The sequence below is a fragment of the Sceloporus occidentalis genome, unplaced genomic scaffold (genome assembly GCF_023333645.1).
Source record: "Sceloporus occidentalis isolate IW3139 unplaced genomic scaffold, rSceOcc1.0.p SCAF_8, whole genome shotgun sequence".
NCBI lineage: Eukaryota > Metazoa > Chordata > Lepidosauria > Squamata > Phrynosomatidae > Sceloporus > Sceloporus occidentalis.
The window spans coordinates 1,736,158-1,763,043 of NW_028316988.1; the positions used below are offsets into that span (position 1 = coordinate 1,736,158).

At 46.7% G+C, this 26,886-nt stretch overlaps 1 long non-coding RNA gene across 1 annotated transcript; it reads left to right on the top strand.

The window, feature by feature from the left end:
* LOC149307631 (uncharacterized) lies at positions 1 to 26,886 on the top strand. Its single transcript, XR_016282157.1, has 3 exons — positions 1 to 85; positions 14,812 to 14,938; positions 26,827 to 26,886. It is a non-coding gene; the product is annotated as an uncharacterized LOC149307631 (long non-coding RNA).

Below are 26,886 nucleotides of genomic sequence, written 5' to 3' on the forward strand. Positions count from 1 at the left end.
CTTGAAGGAGGTGATGAAAGGACTTCCAAAGGGACCCCTGTGAGAAGAAAGAGGCAGCGGCATTGAGGTTGGCGGAGCTGACCAGGTATCACCCCTCTTTTGGAGTGTCACTCTTTGCGCACAGCAGTCCTTGCACTGTCCTAGTGACGCCACTGCCATAGAACAACACTGAGGCCATGTATTGTCCCACCCAGAGGAGTTCACTTTTGGGAAACAACTCTCAAGGTAGGAAGAGGTTAAATACAGTGAGACAGAGGTACACACGCATATAGGAGATTTTTACACCAGGGAGAGATCATCATTGTCCTGTCCATGTCCTGTCCTTCCCACGCGGCTTTACAATGACATTACATTCATCCGGACACTGTCCTGTCCGGAAAGCGCTAGTGACAGCAATTGTACAAAAGCCTTTCATATGACGTCGCGGTGATCCTGTCATTGTCTCATCATTGAAGTGCCATTGCCAACCATTTTGTATTAATGGGAGTTTGTGTTAATGCAATGCCGCTTCAATGACAGAATAATGACAGGATCAGTGCTATGTTATGAAAGGCTTTTGCGCCATTGCTGTCATAAACGATAAGGACAGGGGACCGATCCCATCCCTATCCCATCAGTGTATAATAGTCCCTAGAGAATCTGTTTCTGAGACTTGTTTCCCCTCTTTCTGTGAGACTTGCCTTTGGCTTCTCCAATCTCTAGTTGTCTTCTTCATGTCAAAGGGTGAGAAAATCTATATGTGTGTTTCCAGTTCGTAATCTCTTAAGCTTAGCTTGGTTAGGAATAGTTCCCGTGCCATTTCCCACCTCTTTTACTTTGCGAAACAGCTTGCATTGAACATAGACTGTTGTGTTGGTTTCTGTTGCAATATTCTAGAAACAGCAACCATCTATCAATGGGGCAGTGAATCCTCCCCAGGTTTTTATCACTCAATGCTTTGGCCTTGGTGTCGAAGAGGAAACTGGCAACTGTCATAGTAACACAAGTGTTCCAGTCTGGTACACAGTACATACTACCCAAGCGTTCTCATCTGAAATAGCTCTGCAGTTTATGCAGGAGAGGGAAAATTTTATGGTCTTTTAAGTCTACATAAAAATTACAGTCTAGCAGAGCGAGTGCGGAAGATTCAGCAGCTCTGGTAAATGGAGCAATCAGTAGGGCACTAAATCTACTTTGGGGTAGTAGACTGAACTCCAAATCTTGACTTAGGACATTGAAAGGTGCCAAATCCCAGCAAAAAAAATAGCTTTGGCACTGTGGAAACTCCCTATCAGAATGCAGAGAAGAGCAAACCAGGCACAGCTCCATCATGCCTTGGTCCATCGGCTGGTGAGAAGTCCTCCCTCCATGTTCCTACTGCCATTGCTCTGCCATCTGAGGGGTAGAAGATAAGCCAGGCATAGCTCCATCATGCCTTGGTCCATTGGCTGGTAAGCCCTCCCTCCATGTTCCTACTACTATTGCTCTGGCATCTGAGGGGGAGAAGATATTTAGCCAGGCACAGCTCCATCATGCCTTGGTCCATCAACTGGTAAGTCCTCCCTCCATGTTCCTACTACTATTGCTCTGCCCTGTGAAGGGAGAGAAGATCATCCAAGCATGGCTCCATCGTGCCTTGGCCCAGCAACTGGGCAGAGGACCTCTCTCCATGTTCCTACTGCCATTGCTCCAGCCTTCAAGAGCAACCATCCTCTGATAAATGTACCCTCACCTCCAGCATCCCCTTTTCCTTGCGTGTCCTGTCTGATTTAGATTGTAAGCCTGAGGTCCTGGATCTGTCCGACTAATGATTTGTAAGCTACCCTGGGAGCCTTTTCGACTCAAGGGTGAGATATAAATATTCCCAGTAAATCAATTCGCCACGCTGCCAGGAGCCACCCCTTGAAACGGGTCGGACGTGCCCAAAGAGAGGATGGACAGCCTTGGGGGATGTGCAGAGTGCTTTTGGAAGAAGATCACTGCTCCTATGTGCATCTTTGGGGGGAACAGAAGAGGGTACAGAGAGAAATGGAAGGGAAAATATGTTCCTAAATTGGCTCTCTAAATTATTCCTTCAACGAAGCCAACGCTGAAGGTCACCAGTAATGAAGCTGTCAGGAGACAAGTCCTGGGTAGTCAGCAGCCATGAGGCGGATGGAAGGAGAGGAATATGGCTTGCTAGATAATGTTTACAGGCAAGGATTTCATTTGAACCAGGAGAGCGAGGATGTGCAATGTGCATGCTTTCGCTCCGATTCTCTTTCGGCCACATCCACAGATTCTCAGTCTTCTTAATTTTTCATTTTTGATATATATATTTTATCCATTCGATGTTTTATGCAGAGGAAAAAATATGCCACGTATAAGGTTCTCGGGTACAAATAGTGATGTATTACATTATATTGCCGTGCAGCAAAAGGGAAGAAGGAGATGTTCTTAAACAGGAAGCAAAAGACGTTGCAGTTGTTTCTCCGTATCCACGGATTTTCCCCCCAAGCACCCACAGTTTGAAAATATTTTTTAAATGTATAAATTCCCAACAGCAAACCTTAATTTGGCCATTTTATACAAGGGACACAATCTCACTGTGCCATTATATTTAATGGGACTTAAGCGTCCACAGATTTTGGTGTCCTGGAACCAAATCCCAGTGGATACCAAGGGTCCTCTGTACTTCCAAATTTCAATAGAAATCAGGCCACATATTTAAATGTTAGCCCCTTCCCAAGTTAGGTCGATATATCTTTTCTTCTCTCTCTCACTGATATCTTTATGAGACGCAAATCGAATCAAATTGATGGAACGGGTTTCTGTCGGGTTTTTGGACGATCGGCGGAGGCCTGAAGCTGGCGTTGCTCCATCCCCACGTCTCATTATCCTATAAACTCTGTCAGTATCTCTCCTCACTTCATCTCGGTTGGATGCGGGAAGCCCGTTTCTTGAACCTTAAACGAAATCCACTTTGCAAAGAAGAAAATGAACCATATATATATATGAAGAAGACGCAGCAGAGCTGTAAGAAGTGTTTCAGGAGGGAGCCATGGCTTTCTCTGATCCTGTTTTGCCACTAAGGGATGCCAGGCGCATGCAATATTGAAGACGAGCTGCAGACTCTGTCTCCTGGAAGAGCCATTGTGTTCTTCTCCGCCGCAGGCCCTTTCTCTGGGGAGGGCAGCCTTGACGTCAGGGCCCCGAACCATGCTGTGGGCCTATTCTCTCTTGCCAGGGTGCATGATTGTTTTGGACCACAATGGGAGCCGGACACTCCAAGGACCCTTTGGCTTATTCTTTTGTTGAGCCTCTCTCCTCCTCTCTCCATCCCTCTGTCTCTTTGTGTGGGTAGGAGTTGGGGGCCTTCCGGTGAGCATCAAAAGATGCTATGGGTATGGGTACAGGGGAAGAAAAGGAGAAGGAAGAAGAGATGGAGGCTCACATTTCCATGGCAACTGGTCCCCGTTCTGCTGACTTTGGCTCCCTGTCACTCTCTGGAAGCGTCTGTCGCCCACGGCGCCTGGGGTTTTGGGGCCAGCCATTTGTTACAGGGCCAGGATCACACAGACAAGCCTGGCGCAGCCCGATGTTCAGGGGTGAGTCAGCCGCAAAAGCGTGCAGCCAAGAGAGAAGCATCAAGGTTAAGACGGTGCATCAGAAAGCTTCCCAGCCATACAAAAGCAGCAAGGCAGGAAGGAAAAGGAGGCAGCATACAATACATCCCATTGTATTCCCCCCACTTCTGCCTTTGAAATGCCAATTATGGACTCAGCAACTTTGAATTTATATATGCCCTCCCTCCTCCCTTCCCTTCTGTTCTTCCTTTCCTACCTACCTTATACCTTCCTTCCTTCCTTCCTTCCTTCTTTCCTTCCTTCCCTAAGTTCCTTTCCTCCCTTCCGGTCTTCCATTCTCTCTTTTCTCCATTCTTCCTCCCTACATTGCTTTCCCTCTTTTCTTCCTTTCTTCCCTTCCTTCTTGTCTTCCATTCTCCCTTTTTTCCATCCTTCCTCCCTATATTCCTTCCTTCCTTCCTTCCTGTCATTCTTTCCTTCTTTCCTTTCTTCCCCATTGCCGTTAAAGTGGGGTCAAACTACATTATTTCTGCAGTATAGAGGCAGCCTCTGTCAGGAGGAGGAGGAGGAGGAAGAGAAATGTCTTTGCTTGCTATTGGAAGGACTGCAAGGAAGGAATCAATATAGCCTTCCTAGGTAGGAAATTCCAGATCCTAAGGGCAGCCACTGAAAAGGCCCTGTCTTGGGTCCCAACCAACTAAACCTGTGAAGATGGTAGAATGAGGAAATCGTGTTCTGGTCGAGCAAGCGGCTGCGCAGTTGTCCTCACGGGTGTCTGATATTTTCCCTTCTTCTCTCTCTCTCTCTATTGCGCATGCAAACGGCGGCCTGGATTGTTCTTGCCGAGGAAATGTCAATTGTATGGAAATGTCATCTCCGTTGCAAAGTTCTCTGGGGATTGCCAAGAATGGCAAACTTTTGGCTCTCTTAATTTTCCTCCCTCTCTCTTTCTCGTTCTTGCGCTCCCTCCCCTCTTTTGTCTTTTAACCTTTCTGAAGAGAAAGGCGGGTGCGTGTGTGTGAGTGCGAAGCAGTTGCACCCAGTTTTTGCATTCTGCCCAAATGCACGGCAGTAACTGAAGGAGAAAGGTTAAGAAGGCTGGATGAGAAAGGTCATGCCGCACAAAGCGACGACGCATCAGAAAACTGCAACATGGTGGGATGTGAACCAGTTGCAGCCCTGCTGCGTCCTTAACAAGACTGGAGAGTCCCTGGCTTTGCAGTCCTAGGGTTTGTGTGAAGTGTCAGTTTCGGAAGGATGAGAATGACTCTTGTCATGATAACAGGAAAGCCCAAGTATTGCAGGAATGCAATCGGCTGCAATGTCTCTGCATCACAGAGGCAATACATCTCTTTGGAAAGTGCGTTGGGGGAGGCCTTGCATCTCTGAACATCAGGTGCTAGAGAGGCAGTACATCATGGCACATAACATGTGGGGGGGCAACAAGTCCCTGTGCAACATGCATCAAGGGACACAATATGCTGGCCCAATATATAGTAGTGATAGTGGCTGTGGTTGGTGTCATCTGATGCAGCTGGGAGTAGGGCATGCTGCCCCACTGTCCTCCATCCTTCCCAATGGTTTGCTTGCCTGCCCCATGGCTGGCAAAACTGCTGCTGAGGGGGGTATGATGGCTGTTTGGGGTCCGGTGCCATCGCTCAGGGGAGCAGCCATGCCGGACCCCAAACAAAAAGCACTCCCCAAACAGTGCCTTTTGCTTGAAGAGCAATGCTGTGGCCTCTGGAGTCTTACACGGCTGCAAGAGTACGATGCAGCAGCTAAAAAAGCCAACACCATTCTAGCTTGCATCAATGGAAGCATAGCATCTAGATGGTGGCTCTACCCACTATGGATGCTGGCCATGGCTGACACGTTCCGGTTCCCCCAGGGACGGAGCTCCGAGCGGATGGCTAAACCCGACGAGAAGAATTACACAAATCCCAATTGATTTCCCGCCCTTAATGAACCGTGCAAGTGCTTTTGATTGCATCTCGAAACGATTTATAATTATTCGTTGAATCGCAGGGGATAATTAAACTTCATAACGATTAAAAAAAAATACACGCCGGAATGAGGAGAAGGAAGAAGAACCGAAACCTTTTTGTCCCTTGTATTTTAAGACGGGGAAGAGCGGAGGAGACGAGAGGAAAAAAATGAGAACGGAGACGATATATAAGTGGGAGCAAAGAGCCCTGAAACGCATATGGAACAAAGTTGATCTCTTCCCTGGGCTTTGCCAAGATACGGCTGTTAAATAGTCCGAGCGGCATCAAACTGGATTATTTCCACAGTGTGGATGCAGTCTAAATAGCACCTGCATAATTCTGGTGCATATTTCTCATCTGTAAAATGAGTAGAAAAGTAGATTAGAGTACCTTGTGAGGAAGAGACTGAGAAGGGACCAAGGGGACGTCTTGACTTTCTTGACTTCGACCCGTCTTCCTCAACCCTATTAGGGGTGACCCTCACCTCCTTTCGCTCCATTTGTGCATATGGCTTTCTTATCATCTCTTAAACTAGCCAGGCGATAGATAAAGAGATGAGCTTTACTATTTGGTGTGCGCCTCTCATCCCAAGCCATTAGATGCTCCCAAAATAGCAGCAAATCAATGGATTCATAAGTAATTAAACTCGCTCCTTTTTCCCTCCGGCGACTCGGGGATCTATAGCGAAGGAATTAGCAAATTCTTCCTTCCCGCTCTTTGGGTTTTCTCATAACGTGGGCTTTCCCCAAACGGCGCAACTTCTTCTACCCAAGGTCCCAAACATAAAGGAGCAATCCAAGGTACCAAAAATGAAGGAGCAATCCAAGGTACCAAACCCTTTCCCTCCCAAAATAAGTCCAGCTCCTTGCATTGCTTCTTTCCAGTTCAGACGACAAACCAAAGCGGATTTGCCGTCCCAATGCCAAGCAGACGCCTGTCGCCAATGGGGCGACTTTGGGTCGAAGTTACTTTCATAGCGGCTGGCGCATTATTAAATTCATTGGTGAAACTTGAGCTTGTTCTGACTTCCAGCAAACCCACGTCAAATTCCTCCGAGAGAGAGAAAGAGAGAGGAAAAGAAAGAAATCTATTTGGTGGTGGCAGCCACATCCCTCGGTGGAGATCAGTGAGCTGTAGCAAATGAAAGCAAACCCCATAAGGGCCCATTGAATGCCTGGCTTCTCCGGGAATCTGAGCAAGGCTTCGGGTTCGCAGGCAGAAGTAGGTCTCCAGGGAGCCAGGTTCAGCCGTGTGTGAGGCAAGGAAAGGCAGGCGGCAGCCGAGGCGGAAGGGAAGCCGGTCGCATCTCATTTTGGAAGCTAAGCAGGGTGGTTTGGACTTGGATGGGAGACCACCAAGATCTCCAGACATGGTTAGGAAGGAAGCCTGGAGACCCACAGCTGGACAGCATCTGATAATATCCCAGCCACATCTCCCTTGTTGCAACAGCCCCATCCTCCCTTTCCAGGCAGAATTCAAAGCGCTGGCGATGGCCTATACAATTCTGTACGGTTTGTCGGTTTTTGTGGGTTTTTACAGCTCTGTGGCCATGTTCTAGAAGAGTTTATTCCTGACGTTTTGCCGACATCTGTGGCTGGCATCTTCAGAGAAAGGCATCTTTCCCAGGGTTTTCTTATGGACAGAATAGACAGAGATGGCTTTGCCAGTTCCTTCCTCTGAAATGTAGCCTACAGCGTTTGGTATCCATAGACGGTCTCCCAGCCAAGGACTAACCGGGGCTGAGCCGGCTTAGCTTCCAAGATCAGACAGGATCTGGTCCCTTTATTGGACTCTCAATACTGACAGCCGTTCTGGTGCATGTGTGCCTTCGAGTTGCCTGACAACTAATAATAATAATAATAATAATAATGATGATAATAATAATAATAATATGTTTTATTTATAGACCGCTATTCCGCAATGATCATAGCGGTGTACAGTAAAAATTGCAATAGAATACAATATAAAATACACGGTGACAGTTAAAGGAGGGAGGGGCCTCTTCTTTCAGGCAGTCCCCGATGTTGCTGGGTCTGCCTGATCGCTCCCTCTGAGGCCAAGATGACAGTTACAAGAGGGAGGGGCCTCTTCCTTCAGGCAGTCCCCGATGTTGCTGGGTCTGCCTGATCGCTCCCTCTCAGGCCAAGATGACAGTTACAAGAGGGAGGGGCCTCTTCCTTCAGGCAGTCCCCGATGTTGCTGGGTCTGCCTGATCGCTCCCTCTGAGGCCAAGATGACAGTTACAAGAGGGAGGGGCCTCTTCCTTCAGGCAGTCCCCGATGCTGCTGGGTCTGCCTGATCGCTCCCTCTCAGGCCAAGATGACAGTTACAAGAGGGAGGGGCCTCTTCCTTCAGGCAGTCCCCGATGTTGCTGGGTCTGCCTGATCGCTCCCTCTGAGGCCAAGATGACAGTTACAAGAGGGTTTTATGACAACTCCATGAATTTCAGAGGGTTTTTCGTAGGCAAGGGATCCTCGGAGGTGGTTTTGAAATGTAGCCTCCAGCACCTGGCACTCCTTGGCGGCCCACCATCCAAGCATTCGCCAGGCTTGACCCTGCTTCGCTTCCAAGATCAGACAGGATCTGACAGCTGCTTTAATGTTCAAGGCAGAGCGTGGAGCACATTTATTATACCAATGACATGGCGGCCACCATAGATGTTAGAAGACTTCTCCTGGTTGCCTCACACCTGTTCATCGATCCCGTCCTCCTTTGCATTCAGGCCATGCCAGGTTGGGCACGAAGGGAACACTCTGCAGTTGGCATGGCTGGAAAAAAGAAGAAGGAAAGTGAACCTGAAATGAAACGGCGAAGCAGAGCTGGGGAGGAAGGCAACCGTTTTGGAGACAGAGGAAGAAGAAAGGAAAGGTATCCCAGAGGCATCCGGGGAGATGAGTGTAATGCTTCATTGCTGGTGTCAGAGAGATTGAGCCAAAGCTCCCTCCTTTCCGTTCACTTCCCATTTAGCATCTCTGGCTAATGAGGGCTTCATTGGAAAATCTGTCTGAAAACAATTAGAATTATGCTGCCGGTGGGGAGTTAATTCAATCTCGGAGTATTGTGAGGCAGGGAAGCTGCGTAGTTGTCACCTGGTGAGTTGCAACAAGGAGGAGGCTGGTTTCAAGAGGGAGCAGAGAGAGCGCTACGAAGGTGCTCTGATGGAAAACATAGTTTGGCTAGAGTCCTCTGGAAGCAAATGTTGAATAGCATGGGGAAGAAACTGTTTGGACTGGCACACCCAGGCCTCATTCCCAGTTACAACTAAATCGGTTTGTGATCCAAATTGATGGATCAGTTCAACAGCGGAGCATGGTTCCCACTACATTTGCCCCAGTCGCATTTTTTGCCTCTAAAATAACCCACTTGTGGTTCACATTCAGGCATGAACCGATTCAAAATGGCCCCGCTCCAGCTGGTCGAAGGGCACATTGAAATCCATTCTGATCTGCATCTAGTTCACACTTGTGCGGAATCGATTTATCCAAAAAGACGCGGAGAAAATCAGTGTCAAAAAGATGCGGGTTAAATGGGCCTAGCGCATGGCTCCCTTCTCCGAATCGCTCTGGATGGCCCTTTTTGAACTCCGATTCCCCAATTAACTACAAATCCCAGGATTCCATAGCATGGTGTAATGACAGTTAAAGCAGTACATTATTTTTTCTGCACTATTTCTGCAGGGCAGATTCAGGCCTGGTCTGAGATATTTTTTGCCTGTTTGCTGAAACCAACATTTGATGGCCAAGACATCACTGGGAAGACACATGACCAACTTTGGCTTGTCATTAGGTTCAAATTTGGGGAAACAGAGGGGAACCAATTCATTTTCCTGAGCTCCGATGTTGCCAAAAGGGAAGGCAAGGATTTGCTTCAAGTCTCCTCCAAATTCCTTTGTTCTCACCAAAGTTAAAGGGATGGGGTCTCCATCTTCCCTTGCATCCGTTCCCTTAATAGGCCATTAAAAACGCATCCTTGCAGGGAAAGGGTTTGATGCCGGCGTCGCACCAGCGCCGCACGTTTCTCTGCCTTGAAAGCCGAAGAGATCTCCCCCGTCAATCAGGTTCTGCCAGAGAAAGTGGAGGGAAGGCCCTTGAAGCTCCTGGATGTCTTGCTTTTGAAAGTTGGAGATAAGAAGGCGTTGGGTATTGACTTTCATTCCAGAGATTGGAGCCGGAACATGGTGTCTTTTTGACGTGTGAGCGGAAGATATTCTGAGCATGGAAGAGGAGAGATAGACGGGATTGATGGGTGAACAAGCAAAGAAGACAGTTGGCGATGCATAAGAAATTAAAGGAGTGGAATCTCAGGCTCCTTCCTTCCTTCCTTCCTTCCTTCTGTCCAGTTTTTGCAACCATATCAGGAATGCAACAGCCTGGGCAATCCTGACTTTCCCTGTGAGCTACTTGTGAATTCCTTCAGTTGCTCTTCCTTTGCATCACACCTGACACATCTGTTCCACCAACCATTCCCTGCCTTCATAGAAATTCGGCGTGAACGGTGGAGAAAACGTCACCGCTTCTTGGCTAATGGAGACCTTTGGGGTGTGTGTGTTTAGCTGGCAGAAAGTAGGCCAAATAGGGTGAGGAAGAGGGGGAATAAACATCTTCTCCTGCAATGCAAAGAATCAAGAAATTGGGGTGGTGGCAGCGGATGGTGTGTTTTGCTCTGAAATAGGAAAATACAACAGGGAATCAAAAGGGGAGAATCCAGACTCTCACATCTGCTAACATTTTAAACCGTAAGGGAGCACGAACTTCACCTTTTGTTTATGGAGATGTGTGTGTGTGTGTGTGTGTGTGTATATATATATATATATATATTCTTACTGCCTTCAACAGGGAAGGGTTTCCAAACAGGCGAACAAGGCAGCTGAGTAAAACCAGGGAAACAATCACATTTGAAACGGCAGCATAGCAAAATAAAAAAGGTGGGGTTAAAGCCATGGCTGGACTTCATGATTTCGGTTTGTAAACCAGAGCTACGTATTGATAACCGGTTCCTATGGACAGTCCCTATGTATTCAATAGGGTTGGAAATATGTCAACGTCCTCCAGTTTTGACTTACCAGGCAGCAGCCGCTGCAAAAAACGGGGGTTTGTTGCCCTGTTTGTGGGGACATCGCAAAGTAATGTTTCCCCACCAGTAATCTCCAGTTTGCTACTGGTTGTTACACTGGAAGTAATTGGAACAAAAGGTGGGAATATAATCTCTTCTGCACCCCGGATCGACCCCGTTATTCAATGTCTGCTGTTTTGGCCCAATCTGGAAAGATGTTTCCAAAGACAGAAAGTTTGCAGTCTCTTGGCTTAGGACCCCCAGTTTGGGAAACGTAGCGCATGTGTGTGTTTTTATGTGTGACAGTCAGAAAGTGGGTGGCGCATGGCACGCAACCTCTTTTATTTCCACTCTCATCTCCCCTCATCGCATTATTAATTAAACATTTCCCACATTGTCTGGTGCGGCTCTCGACGTTCAGAGGAACCGAGGCACGCAAAAAAAGGAGAGGGATGTTTAATTCATCGCTTGCCTCCCGGTCTTTCTGACTCCTTCTGCATTCATCTGAACACAAGTTTCCTGGGGGATTGGTTGCGAAAGCGTTAGGTTTGCATGCACACAGACGTACGCAACAACACACACACTCGCACATGTGCGCTTCCTGGAACGGTTGCCTTGCTGTCTTCGGAAGGCTTTTCTGTTTACTCAATTAGCCAAAGGTGCTTTCTTCTTCATCGAGAGCCAAAAAAACTAAAACTGAAATGAAACGAAATCCATAAACACAAGCGCATCTTGTTTGCAACCGTCTGGGCCCTTTTGAAGCCTCTGATTTCCCCGAAACCCGCTACACAAGAGCTTAATGATGGGCTGCGTCTCTGTGTATACTTGAAAAGCGAAGGAAATCGCCATTGATTACATGATAAAATGAATTAATTAAGCCACCGCCGGCTGTTGCCTCGGCCTTTTCATCTCGCCTTCCTGAGCTCAGAAAGGCTGGAACAGGCCGACGACGGGAAAGGAGGCGAAAACATTGGCACGGCACATAGCCACTCGGGTGACGGGCCTTAATCAATTAACGGGTGCAATTAATCAAATCGACGTTCTGGTTTGCAAGTGGGGTCCTGGGGCAGCGGCGGGGGGAAACAGCATTTTCTTTGAAGCTTCTCAAGGGAAATGTGGTTGTAGTTTCTTTGCATTTTGGGGGGAAACCTTCCAAAACAATGTATGTATCTGATGACTCTCCTGGAATGAATACACTTTCTTGTTCTTGCCTAATGTTTTGTGGGTTTTTTCCACATTGGGTATGTTTCACGCTTCCTTTTCCAGCATGCGGCCATGTTCTAGAAGAGTTTATTCATGACGTTTCGCCAGCATCTATAGCTAGCATCTTCGGAGAATGCTGGCATGGAAGAGAGTGGGGCATATATACTGTTGGTTGAAGGGAAGCGATGCAGATGTTGATCTGCGGATTGTTCTGTTGTTCAATGACAAGGCCTTAGGAGGTCTATTTAATGAGTGATCCGTTGTCTGCTGGGGAAAACCCTGATCCTGGGTGGTTTCCATTTGCATTTGTTGGGTCTTGATTTTGGTGTTTTTCAGGACTGGTAGCCCAACTTTGTTGGCCTTATTTCTGCAGTGTGGTTGTACTCAGGTGTGGGTATAAATGCCACCCTGGCTTTGGAAACGGGGACGAGAAGCATCCCCAAAAGACATCAGTCGCAGCGCCAGGATTTTGCTGCTGAGCCGAAGGAGCTGCAAAACAGAACAGATGTTCACGAAATACCCCTTTTGTGGGTTTCCCCCGAGGGAAGCGGTATTCTCATTATCACCGAAGCAGCGGCAGGCGCTGGAGATGCATTGTGATTTAATGCACAGATACTTATTTGTTCTTTGTAGTGGAAGCCGAAGGGAGGGAGAGGATCAGAAGGAAGGGGCAGGATGACTTTGGTGGAGCTTTTGAGCTGTGATGTACTTTTAAATTGCTTCCCTCCTAAGTCTTTGGAAAGATGTGCATATATATATGGGGTAAATAAAGGAAGCATACACATGAATTTCTTTTTAATGTGAACCTCGGTGATTTGTATGCAGGAGCTGCTATTTATAAAGTCAGCTCTCTTGCGTGGCACCACCAAAGCCAGGCTGTGCTTTTACCAATCATCAGATCTTGCTAATGCAAGGGATGGGCCATTGTAGCTGAGATCCTATTTATTAATTTAGGCCAAGATCCCACAACACTGTTGATATTTTGTGGCTTCATGACTCTCTAACTGTATTTCAGAAACGCAATGAAACCATGTGAGTGAATGTGGGAAGATGCATACCTGGTCACACTGGCAAGAGTGCTCCGGTGTGTACTGGTGACTTTTGCTATGCATTGGGCACTTCTGATGTGCGCCGGGCACTTCTGATGCACATTGGGTACCTGCAATATGCACTGGACATTTCTGACCAACATCGGACACTTCTGAAAAGCACTAGGTACTTGGGCCCTTCTGATGTACATCAAGCCCTTTTGATGCACACTGGGCAATACACATTGTGCATTGGGCACTTCCAATGAACATTGGGTATTTCTGATATGCACTGGGCACTTCTGACAAACAGGCACTTCTGAAAAGCACTGGGCACTGATGCATATTAATAATAATAATAATTTGTTTTATTTATATACCGCTATTCCAAAGATCATAGCGGTGAACAGCAAGTAAGCTAATTAGCAAGTAAGCTAATTTGCCCCCAACAGTCTGGGTACTCATTTTAGCGACCTCGGAAGGATGCAAGCCTGAGTCGAGCTTGGGCCCTTTTGCTGGTCTTGAACTCGCAACCTTGTGGTTTTGAGTGAATGGCTGCAGTACAGGCATTTAACCACTGCGCCACCAGGCACTTTGGATGTGCATTAGACAATTTTGGTATGTGCTGGCACTTCTGGCAAACATCGGGTGCTTCTGAAAAGCACTGAATACTACTGATGTGTACTAGGTCCTTCTGATGTACATTGGGACCTTCTGATGCATATTGGGATACATATTGTGCATTGGGCACTTCTGATGCATGTTGGGTATCTCTGATATGCACTGGGCACTTCTGAGGAACAGCAGGCATTTCTGAATGCACATTGGGCACTTTGGGTGTGCATTGGGCATTTGGTTTGCATACTGGGCACTTCTGATGTGCGTTGGACACTTCTGAGGCATATCGGCTATTACTGATTCATGTTGGGTACTTCAAATGTGGATTGGGCATATCTGATGCACCTTGGGTACCTCTGGTGAGCATGGGGGACTTCAGATGTGCAACAGGCACTTCTCATGTGTATCGGGCACTTCTGATGCACATTGAGTTCTTCTGATTTGCACTGGGTTCTTCTGATGCACATTGGGCGCTCCTGTGGCACTCCGACATTTGCCTTGGAGCACCCCAATGTTCATCACTGTCCATTGCGCATCAGGGCAAGGCACATTGGTCACCCCACCATTGCACAACGGAAGCCTGTTGCTGTAATATCACAACAGTCCTAAGGGGAATGTGGACACCGTAAAACTACTCTGTTCAATTTTTGTGCATATTAGGGCCATTTATGAAGCCGTCCATCCCAAGTTGGAAGTCCAGCCTTAATTTATATCCTCCTTTCTTCCAGCGCAGGATCTGAATTAAAATAAACGAAGCGAAGTAAAGCTAAAGGGGAACAAAACTGTTAGCACAAAAGAAAGAATTAAGTTAAGCATTCCCTGCCAACAAAGACCTCATCCGTGCTCATTTGAGGCCAGTGACAACTTCTGCTTTAATGGAGTGTGGAGTCTGTTCTGGGCTTTAGTCCAAACTTGGCAAAAGCCGCCCAGATTCCTGACCCTAGACAGGTCTTTCCCAGTTACTGGAGTTGATATGTTCCCAGGCATCACTTCTTTAAGAGAAAAGTTGGCACAGTTTTCGTACAATCATGCCAGAGGCACAAACAGCATGGAAAGAGCATCCATAAAAATGTAGATGCAGCCTATTTTTTCCTAAGTTAAAACAATCCAGAGAGCTAATGCAGTGCAGTGGTTAGAGCACTATTACTTATTTACCAGAGCTTTTCAATCCTCAGCAAATGTTCTTCCATTTGGTAATTTTTCTAAAGACTTGAAGGACCACAAAAAACTCTCCTCCTTGTGCATAAACCACAGGGCTATCCGGATGAAAGCTGGGATGTGGATTGCTGCTACTTTTCTCTCTAGATGCAGTGCAAGTGCAGCTTCGGCTAATGGCTAGCACCGGATCATTTTCTCTGCTTTGTATCGTATATTCTGCAGGTGTAATTGCATGCAAATGGCACTCGATTGAAAGGATCGCATGGCCTTAAGGATGGCCACGGAGTGAAGGCAAGACAACGCAGGAATCGGAGACTTCCATGTCTGCAAACTGGCGAATCTTCTTAAAGTAGGTTTCTTTTAACCCTTTTGTGGAGAGCAGTGCTGGTTTTACTGGGTTTGGGGTGGGGGAAAGCTGTTGCAGGAATGGCATGGGGACTAAAAAGCCTTTTCCTAACCAATCCCAAAGGGCTACAGATACATTTAAGGGATTACAGATTAAAACACAAAGATGGATTTTCTCACTGATGTGAAAAGGCGGGCAGGGAAAGAAAGCAGGTCCAAGAGAAAGACTCTTTTTCTCTGTATTGAATTTCCTAACTTGGGAGCTGTCTCTTAAAAGTGAAGGGAATACCTCTAGATGGGGCAAAATATGATCTCGGCGTCTAAATTAACTCAAAATCATCAGGAACCTAGCAGCATTTTCTGGGTCTAAGGAAACTGTTTTCTTCAATACACCTGGACTTCACATCTCCGTTTTTGGACTTTTCTCCTTCACGCTCTAGATCAGTGTCTCCCAAAATTTTGGTCCTCCAGGTTTTGGGACTTCAACTCCCAGAGGCCCTGGCTTAGCTTGGCCAACAGCAAGGAACTCTGGGAGCAGAAGTCCAAAACATCTGGAAGACCAAGGTTTGGGAAACGCTGCTCTAGAGTCCAGCCTGAACTTAAAGGATGCTCTCCAAAGTGTTGTTGAACCTATTGGGTTTGGGCCATAGTGGTGTCGCGGTTTGAGTGTTGGATGACGACTCCGGAGACCAGGGTTCGATTCTTGTTTGGCCATGAAACCTATTGGGTGATCTTGGGTGAGTCACATACTCTCAACCTCAAGGGAAGGCCATGGCAAGCCCCTTTTGAAGAAACATGCCAAGAAAACCACATGGTAAGGTCACACTTAGGGTCTCCAAGCCTCCGCTGAACAAACCTTACCAGGAAAACCCCATGATGGCTTTGCCGTCGGGTTGTCATAAGTCAGAAATGACTTGATGCCATACAACACAGAGAGATTTCAGTACTGTCTCAGGTTTGGACTATAACCAGAACTAGATTTGCCATCTCAATGTGATGGTAGCCACCAGCGGGCAAGAGATGAACCCTATCAGTTTTTAACCTGCCATGCAGAAATATATCACACTTGATGGCTGTTCACATTGCTCATCCTTATTCCTGGCCTGCTCCAGATGTAGTGCTTGCATCTGTCATCATTGCTCTTCGAAGGCGGCCAAGGACCCCGATTGGTCAGACCCCACCTGCGCATCCCTGAGACGCAAAGTTAATTTTGCAATTCTGGATAGCAATTCCCCACCTCCCTCCCTGCTTTATAGTTAGGGGAAGGACTGCAATTCATTCCCTCGGAGCACCCGGGCTATCGATCAAATTCTTGACGGCTCATGTGTCATCGAAGGGATAGAGGAGGCGATCGCTTCAGGGCAGAAAGACTGAGAGAAAGAGAGAGAAGGAAGGAAGAAGGGACAATAGCCCAACTTATAACTACGCTCCTCCATTTTGTTGTTTGGCTCCTCCGAGAAGATGTTGCAAATAAAGTCACTTCCAACCCAATTTTCCCCCCTCCGCTTTTTCCTTCTGAGGGTCTGGCGAGGATTTCAGGTCATAAGTGCAGCAGAGGAGGAGATATTCTTTTGATCACCTAAATCCAGGTTGGCTTAATTAGCAGAATCCCTTTCAGCTCTCTGGGATTTGCAGAAGTAGAGAAGAGCACCTTCCGCCCCCACGTTCCCCACGATTTCCATGCGTTGGGCCTAGGAAGGCCCATCCGGCTGGGCCCTGCTGCCTCCAAGCTTGTAGGGCAGCCCTTGAGAGAGACGGTTTGCAATTGTTCAAGTCTTCCCCATGAGGTTATAGAAAGGAAGATGCAAGGAGAATGCAGAAAAGAGAGGAAACGTTGTCATCTCCGCAGTAAAATTCCATCCAAAACCAATTAAAAGGCTGGTGCTCTGTTTGGAATAGAACCTGGAATCTGTTGTTGTTGCTGTTGTTAACTGCTATAAAGTCAGCTTTGACTTAATGACCTTATGAAGGATAGTCTTCGGCCTCATTCCCACTACCTTTTAAACTGGATCGCGAATCAGTTTGAACCAGTTCAAATAACCCTGGTTCCCACTTGAGCCGAATCGCTGAAGTGATTCGGACAGGGGGGCCATGCGCTAGACACGTTTATCTGTAAGTGGGAATGGGGCCTTAGATGACCCTATGAATGATAGTCTTCCTACCTTTGACCACGTTGCTCAAGTCTTGCAGATTCAGAGCCATGGCTTCCTTGATCAAGTCCATCCCTCTGGAATGTGGCCTTCCCCTTTCCCCCTGCTTTCTACCTTCTGGTTGTTGTTGTGTGCCTTCAAGTCGTTCCTGACTAATGGCGAACCTATCCTAGGGTTTTCTTGGGCAAGATTTGTCCAGAGGAGGTTTGCCATGGCCATCCTCTGAGACTGAAAGTGTATGACTTGACCAAGATTATCTAGTGCGTTTCATGGCTGAGATGAGAGCCATAGTCCAACACTCAAGCCACTGCATTACACTGGCTCTCCTTCTACTTGCCAACATTATGGTTCTAGTGAGGGCTGTCTTCTCATGTTATGGCCAGAACTATGCTGACCACCAAGGTGACCCCATCATGGGGTTTTCCTGGGCTGAGAGAGTACGGTTCACCCAGGTTTCCATGACCAAGCGGGGAATCAAACCCTTATCTTCAGAGCCATAGTTGGTCACTCAAAACACTAGTCGGACGCTCAGAAGGTGGGTTCCCAAGGATTGTATGCTGCAGAAGCATGCAATGAAAATAAAATGCATCAACCATCCCCTCCTAATTTATTTATTTGTTTGATTTATGGGATCTATATCTCACCTTTTCCCAAAATGGGTTGCAGGGTGGCCATAATAGCCACAAAAAGTGTGCAAGCAGGTGCGCAGCAGAGGTAAATGTTTGTTCCCAGCCTTCATATCTTTTCCCAGCCTCAAAAATGAACGCAAATGCAAGAACCAACAAAGGCACTAATGCAAGTTAACTCTGACTTGTCCCAGTCCAACCCTCAAACCATGCTGGCTCTCTGATGGTGGCCAGCCCTCGGTTTTTGGTCTAACATGCTTAACCCATCTATTCCATTCAACTCCAGTGCCTAATTCTTATGGATCGGCCAATCTTCCCACAAATCCTCTAATCCCATCCCTTTAAGTTACCTAAACCAGCATTTGCTTCCCTATCACGCTGGCGCTGAATCCATATGAATGCCATCCATCTCAAACAGCTCCGATTTTTATCTCTCGCTCCTACTTTTCTCTTGCTTGACTTTTCCGCTCTGCTTGCCTGGGATGTGCGGAGATTAAACCAAAATGAATTACAGTTTTCTTCCTCCGTTCTTTAAATTTTTGTTCATTCCCAACAGCCAGCGGAGGAAAAAGGATGACTGTCGCTATAGCCGGCCTCTCATGTGCGTCTTCCTCCACTCAGTGCTTATCCATGTTCTTCTGGAAGATAAGTCGTGCTGATCTCTCCTCTGGTTAGAACTCATGAAGTGCCAAAGGAGGACATTAGGTCAATTCCGTGACAGCTTATTCCACAATAAAACTGATAAGGAAACCAATTTTGGCTGCCATTGCTCTGATAGGGACCCAAAGACGTTTTCACATCAGATGTCAGCGACTTCGGTTCGGAGGGCAATGGATTGTCCATTGTCCAAACCGCACCTACTTCCTCCGTGGCTGAATTTTGCAAACCCAAAAGAGATTCTTTTTCTGCCTTCCCTTACGTACTATCTAAATCGACGCCTTAAGTCCCTATATTGGGACTATAGAGATATAAGAAAATCATTATCATCATCATCATCATCATCATCATCATCATCATCATCTGGTTTTTCTTCACATTTCCAGCAACTTTAATTATTTCTCCGCTTTATTTCGGCCAGTTTCGTTGGTGCCATACGCCGTCTAAAGAATACTTAGTCTCCAGATCATAACCAGTGATGCAGATCGTCCCATCCAGTGTTTCAATGCATGTGTGTGAAACCATGCCATGTATGCGCTCAGAAAAGACGAAGCCACATTCGGTAGCTAAGTGATGGGTCTCCCTCTTGATGTCAGTCAAGACCTTTGGAGCTTTGATCCTTTTGACAGTGTCCTCTCTCCAGCTTTTCTTCTCCGGCTAAATCCGTCTCCCTGCAGCCAAGTCCAAAGATTGAAGAGGTGGCAGTGGATAATTACCTTCTGCCATTAATATTTAAACCACAAACACAACCCCGATATGCTCTAATACCATTCCCCAGGAGCCCAGGACACACTTGGTGTGGGTCACAGCCGTCCGAGACTTAATTATTGTCAGCAGTGGATCCTGAAAGGCCAGGAGGATTAACCTAATGAGATGGCGCCCCAAGCCTTGCATTTGCGGCAAGGCAAACCGCTCAGAGTACAAAGCTGCCGTAGCAAAATCTTCCTCACCATTCCCTTGTCTGGGGGAACATCATCATCATCATCATCATCATCTATAGTGACCTTTTCACCAAAGGGTGGAACATCAAACGTGTACACCCACCATCCCTCCATATTTGTGGATTTGATTACTCACGGATTTGATTCATATGTTCTCTTTAGGAATATCTAGGTCCTCCAGCGCAACTCTATAGACATCTTGAACTAAAGGTTGCACTGAAGGATCTAGAAATTCCTAGAGAGGATACTAGGCCTTTCTAGCTCCTCCAGTGCAACTTTATGGTCAACTTTAACTAAAGGTTACCCCAGTGACATGGAAACCAATATGAAATCCCGTCCTTACTCTTATTAAAACCTCGGTGGGTCAAACCGTCGAAGATAAATACATATATATTTCACTCCCGGGATGTTGCTCCATGCAGATGACTGGCATAAGGAAAAGCTGTAATCCCCTCTGAGCTTTGCAGATAGGATGGGATTTAATTCCAAAACGTCGACTAATAAAGTATAACCTCTTCTAATCTTGGCCTTTCTCATCTCAATCCTCTCAAGGCTTTGTAACTGGCCACTTTCCTTTTTCAAAATGCACTCTTATCTGACTCTTTCCCATCGGTCCATCATTGGGAGAGAAGGCCGGCAACAATATTTTTAGGGATGCTCGGGTTCGATCTGAACGATGTACTTCAGAATAACGTTGTCAACATAAATGGAGGATCCTCCCCAACCTCACGGTCTGGAAAAGTTACTTTTGGGAGGGACATGTGTGCCTTCGTTTCCAACTTATGGTGACCCTAAGGTAACCTTATCATAGGGTTTTCTGCAGCTGGGAGTATGTGACTCCATCTTTGCCAGTTTTTGGAAAGCTCTTGATGGAAGGATGGTGGGTTTCGGGGTGAGAAAACGGATAAAAGAAAGCATGGATGTGGAAGGAAAAGAGAGTGGAAGCCGAAGCGTCGAGAGGCCCTTACAAAATAGTGCAGTGAACAGCAAAAAAAGGTAATTTTATGCAATCAATTCTGGAGCCCCTGGCCAGGAAAGGATAACGCGAGGATATTAAATCTGTCCCTCTCTCCAATCTGTCACCATGCTGTCAGAACCGATCGATTGTCCAGCCCTGCCTTCATTAACCGTCTCCTCCGTGAGGCAGGTTGCTCTGTCCGCTCGCCAACCAGCAATTTCCTAGGCTGAGTAAAAGAAACTTGGAGAAGCATAAATGGATAAATGGATTTTTCCAGAAGGCGCCCTGCAAATTTCTTCTTGCCTCCCTCCCAAAGCGATTGATGGTGACCAGTCTGCTTTGGGCCGGGAGGATCCCTCTGGATTTCGAGGGGAACCAAGGTCTGGGGAGGAAGAGGCAAAGAAGGCGTCTCAGGCCCAATCCCCACTTACAGATAAATCGGTGTGCGATCCGAATCGATGGATCGATTTGCAGCAGAGTACCCAAAGAGAGATTGTTTTTATCTCCAAGGTCCTCATTCGGAATTTATCTCCCAATGGTCTCCATGACCCTCTCATTGTGTGTGACGTTAAATCCTTGTTCAACGAAAGCTCCCTTTTCCATCTCAGCTTGTTTGGAGCGAAAAGCTGGTATTGAACAAAGCCACTGAACTAAGACGGCTCAATAAGCAGCCGGGCCGAACGAAGATTATTGCAATGGAGACAAATACTTCCGCTTTGGCTAAATAGGGAGAACCGTATATATAAGGCCACACTGTTGGATAGTTATACGGATGCTGATGGTACTATCTGAAGACCAGTTTATGGTAGTGTTGTTGTTGTTGTTGTCGTTGCCTTCAAGTTGACTCTGTTGTGTAGTGCAGTGGTGTCTTTGAGTTGACTCTGACTTCTGGCAATCCTATCTGAGGATATTCTTGGCCAGATGTCTTCAGAGGAGGCTTCTCATGGACTTCCTATAAGGTTAACTGGATTAACAAAGCTGAAACCTGGCCTCCCAGAGTCCTAATCCAACACAAAAGCCACAACAGATGCTGGCTCTCAATATTTCTTTGCAGGACATTCACCATTGACTTTCTATAAGGCCCAGAGAGTGTGACTTGCCCAAGGTCCCTGCAGTGGTTTCCATGGCCATGCAGGGACTCCAAGGGGCTGAACTCTATCCCCTTCCCAGGTAGGTTCAACACCTTGATAAGTTACTTTGGAGCCTATAATAATGCCCATAACAGACTCACCATGCCCCTGGCATGGATGTCACTGTCTGCTGTTGCATGGGATAAGGATTAAAATCATAGAATCATAGAGTTACAGAGTTGGAAGAGACCCCGAGGGCCATCCAATCCAACCCCCTGCCATGCAGGAACTCACAATCAAAGCATCCAGCCTCTGCTTAAAGACCTCCAAAGAAGGAGAGTCCACCGCTCTCCAAGGGATTCTGTTCCACTGTTGAACATCCCTGACTGTCAGGAGGCTCTTTCCAATGCTGAGGTGGGATCTCTTTCCCCGTAGCTTCCATCCATTGTTCCTTGTCCTATTCTCTGGGGCAGCAGAAAACAAGCTTACTCCATCCTCAGTATGATGTCAATTCAAATACTTAAACAGGGCTATCATATCACCTCTTAACCTTCTCTTCTCTAGGCTAAACATACCCAGTTTCCTAAATCACTCCTCATAGGGCTTTATGGTTTCCAGACCCTTCACCATTTTGGTTGCTCTTCTTTGGACACGCTCCACCTTTCTGAATTGTGGTACCCAGAACTGGACACAGTGTTATTCTGGGTGACCAAAGCAGAATAGAGTGGTGCTATTACTTCCCTCGATCTAGACACTATACTTCTGTTGATGCAGCCTAGAATCACGTTGCCCCTTTTAGCCACCGCATCACGCTGTTGTCTCAGGTTCAACTTGTGGTCTACTTGGACTCCTAGATCCCTTTCACATGTCGTCATGTGAAGCCAGGTGACCCCCATCCTATATCTATGCATTTTGTTTCTTTCTGCCCTAAGTATAGTACCCTAGATTTCTCCGTGTTGAAATTCATTGTGTTAGCTTTGGTCCAGCTTTCTCATCTATGCAGGTTTTCCTGAATTCAGATCCTCTCCTCTGGGAAGAGCTTGGCATCACCTCTGCCCACTTGCTTTGCTTCTAAACCTACTGGACCTCCTTGGGTCCTTCTGGGTCCCCTTCCTTGCCTCCCATCCTATAGGCCCTGGGCTGCCATGAAGCAGCTGGGAGCCAAGGCATGGCAACCCCTCCAAAGAAGTCGGAGGGTTAGATGACATCCAATTATCCACACGGAATATAATGTAATTTCACCCATGGGCAAGCCTGAAAGGGATGCATTTCCCCGGCGGGTGATGTATGATGCCTCGGCCGCTATCTCTGTTTGCCGAGCCTCCGGCTTCATCCCCGGCTCCCTGGCAAATCTCTAAAGCTCAGAAAGCAAAGGAGCAAGGGAGTTTCACAGCTGAGGAGCTCAGATAAAACCCTCGACAGGGCGGCTTGTTGTTAAAATCCCAGAGCAAACACAGGGAAAATTAATGGCTCCCTCCATATGCTCCCCCCTTTTTTTCCTAGCCTTTTCTATTTGATTTCTGCTTTCCTGGGTTATTTCTCTCTCTCCCTCGTTCTCTCCTATCCTTCCCCTCCTTCCTTTGTTCTCGCTTGCTTCTTTGTCTCTTGTTTGTGATAAACACCACCTTGCGCCACCATGAAGGGTTTCACCCAGGGCTGTTTGCTTGTACATCAGAGGGGAAAAATGGGCTCCGACAAGGCCAAGGTGGCTGGGAGATATTAGCAAATGGAAATGTAATTAGGCCTCACTGGAAAAGGGAGGCATCAGGCTTTGCAGAAAAAAGCCTTTGCAAGAGAAAGATGCCCAGCCTCCATCACAAAGAGGGCTCCAGCTGCTTCGTCTCCCCATTCCGCCTTGAATTTTTAGAGCTCCGAACCAACTTTTCTTGGCTTCTTTTCAACACCGGGCATTTGGGACTGTCCATTTTTAATATGTGTGTGTGTGGCTTTTGAATTTTTGCACAGAAGCGTTCCTTTGGATTTCATGTCTTTTACATCCTGCATGGCAGGGGTTTGGATTGGATGACTCTTGTGAATCAACCCTTTGATTCTACGCTTCTGTGATCTATAGTATATGATCTCAGTTTTCAGAGTCGACCAGATTGTGTTATTGACTGGCCTTTTGGGCCATCAGTTGTTAAAAGCCTAGCCAAGAATATAGGCATCAGCCAGGTATCGCCAGATAATGCGGCACACGCTGGGCAGTTCTGCTATTGTGTTTTGACACTTTCTGGGGTTTACTATTCATATGTTTACAAGTCTGTAGCTATGTTGCGGTCTCCTTTAGATGGTCAGGTGAAGGACCCTAGTCATTCAATTTGTATGTAGAACATATCACGTGAAGAGCAGGTCTAGACTCAGAAGAAAGAGGAGTGAAGATAGGAGGAAGGAACATCAACCATCTTATGTATGCGGATGACACCATGCTACTATCGGAAGACATCACAGGCTTGGAACAATTACTAAAGCAGGTCAGAAAAGAAAGTGCCAGGGCAAGCTGGCTGCTGAACATAAAGAAACCATGGAGGATTTACAGAAGTTCAAGCTAAACAATGAAGAAATCAAGATAAAGAGTTCTTGTACCATGGATCAAACATTGATAAAAAGTGTGACTGCAGTCAAGACATGAGAACAAGACTAGGAACGGAAAGGGCAGCCAGGAAAGAACTAGGCACAATCCTAAAGTGTAACGATACACAACCGAGCACTAAAGTTAGAATCATCCAAGCCATTGTATTCCCCATCATCCTCATTTACGGATGCGAGAGCTGGACAGTGAAGAAATGGGATAAGAGGAAAATTGACCCATTTGAGATGTGGTGATGGAGAAGAGTGGAAGGATCCCACGGACAGCCAAAAAGATGAACAAACGGGTCCTAAAAGAGATCGAGTCCGAACTCTTCTTGGAAGCCAAGATGACGAAACTGAGGCTGTTGTACTTTGGCCACATCGTGAGACGGCATGATGCACTAGAAAAGACAATAATGCTTGTGAAGGTAGAAAGTAGTAGAAAGAGTGGAAGACTGCAAGCCAATGGATAGACTCAACCAGAGAGGTCATGGGAGTGAATTTGTAGGACCGGAGTAGACCAATGGAGGACAGGTGGGCTTGGAGATGTCTCATCCACATGGTCGCCATGAGTCGAAGACAACTTGATGGCAGATAAGAAGAACAAATGCCTAGTATCATATTGGCTTGTTTGTCTCATGTTCAGCTTGTGGTCTACTAAGACTCCTAGATGCCTTTCTTTGTCAGTCCAGATGTCACCCATCCAAGATCGATGCATTTCAGTCTCCAGAAAGCTGTTTTCGGACATACTTCATGCTCTCTTCTGACCAACGTTTCCAGAAGGCATCTCTGGTTGCCCTTAACAAATACTTCTAGCTGGACTCAGGACCTCCCAGACTTGTTCCAGCATCTTTCCAAACTTGGTAGTGTTTTCTCTCTAACGCATCACACCATTCTTATGAAGAATTACACTTCAGGATTTCCATTCTCGAAGCCACCGGGGAATTCAAGGTTATGCCGCACTTTCAGCTCAGAAAAGTCATCTTCATTCCTTCTTCCCCTCTTGCATCCCTTGTCTATATGTCTATTCGATGCATGGCTTCGGGTGTCATTCCCTCCCCACTTTTATCACATTGTGCAAGAAGAAGGGACTGATGTACAGTTGCCTTGGGAACTATAATTCTGAAAGTCCCTGGTTGGGGAAAAAAGCTAAACCCAGGAAGAACGCAGGCTGAGATACCTCCTTTGCTTACCAGTCAACGCATCGAAATTGATGTCCTAGCGACCGGGAGGAACAAACTGAGAAGGCACATTGAGAAATGGTTTGGAAGGCAGCGGAGAAAGAATTTGTTTCTCTCTATGTGCTGCATTATTTATTCTGTTAAGAAGAAATCCCCCAAATTTCAAGAGAAAGCGGCCAAGGAACACCCTAAACCCATCCAGCATCAACTTCACCAGCGAAAGAAGGAAAGTGAACCTTCTCCCCCCAAAAAACTCAACTGTGTTGGGCTATGCTCTTCACCCTATTGTCCTCCATCAACCTCATCCCATTAAGAACCTGTGTCTGAGTGATCTTGGCAGTCTCACATCCAAATACTAACCAGGACTGACCCTGCTTAGCTTCCAAGGTTTGATGAGATCTGGTCCCTTGTGTGCCTCCAAGTTGCTTGTTGACCTATGAGGTCACTATGGATTTCAGAGGGTTTTCTTAGGCAAAGGATCCCCAAAAATGGGTTTGCCAGATCCTTCTTCTGAAATGAAGCCTGGAGCACCTAGTATTCATTGCCAGTCTCCCATCCAAGAACTAACCAGACCCTGCTTAGCTTCCAAAATAAGATCAAATCTGGTGCCTGTAGGGTATTTTAGATACAGCACAGTTATGGATTTACCCCATGCAAGGTATGAACCCGGTCTTTCCAAAGGTTTTTGCAGTTCAGGCGCAATGTGCAAGTTAACTCCAGGAACACAAGCTCTCAGCAGATTTTTGAAAAGGCTGAACTCAGCAAGCAGGGTTAATCACAATACACACAACTGTTGTCAGGACTGATGGGTTTTCCAGTTGTGCCACTCTCTTAAAAGTTCAAGCCATTCCCCATTACTCAAGCCTTCGTCCCATTTGTCAGCAAATCAAAACATTCGGTCTTCCCAGCATCTCCCCCTCCTTCTTCCCACCAAGAACAAATTTGGCAACTCATGGTGCCTCATGCCTCCTCATGCTTCTATTCACTATCCCTATCACTGCGAGTGATGCGCAACCTTTCCTTCCCAGCAGCCCCAATGGGATGGCATAGCGGCCATAGCCCATCGTCCTACATTGCCATACATGTATACTCAAGCAACCCTGTGAGGCTGAGCGGTGCAAGGATATACAACGAGGGAGTTGTATGGCACAGACTTGAATATGGATCCCCCTAGACCCATTTTCCAGAATGAATAGTAGAATAGTGGCAAAAGGTTGGATCTGGATGGCCTTTGTGGTCTCTTCCAACTTTGTGATTCTGGGATCCTATAACTTTTGGAGACACATCAGGTGCTGGCTTCTTTTTTTTCTAGTGAAGATAGATGAGAACTCTCCATCTTCTGCCTATGCCAGGTAAGAGAAGGTTGTTGTTGTTGTGGTGGTGGTGGTGGTGGTGTGCTTTGGTGTTATTCACAATTTATGGTGACCCTAAGGCATCACACTCTCTCAGCCTCAGAGGAAGACAATAGCAAATCACCTCTGAAACAACCTTTCCAAGATATAGAGATTCTAAAGTGAACCTATCATGGGATTTTCTTGGCAAGATTGGTTCAGAGGGGGTTTGCCATTGCTTTCCTCTGAGGCTGAGAGAGTGTTAGAAATGACTTGAAGGCACACAACAACAACAACAACAACAGGACTCTCCAGAGATTATGTTTCTGAGATGCTCTACTCATGTACTTCTGTTCTTTAGGGATTCTGAGACCTGAAACCCAAAGAAACCTAACTTTTCTACCTTCCAGAGAGTGCCATTTCTTGTTGGGTGCATTGGCAACACTAAAGCACCGGAGTCTGGAAATAGT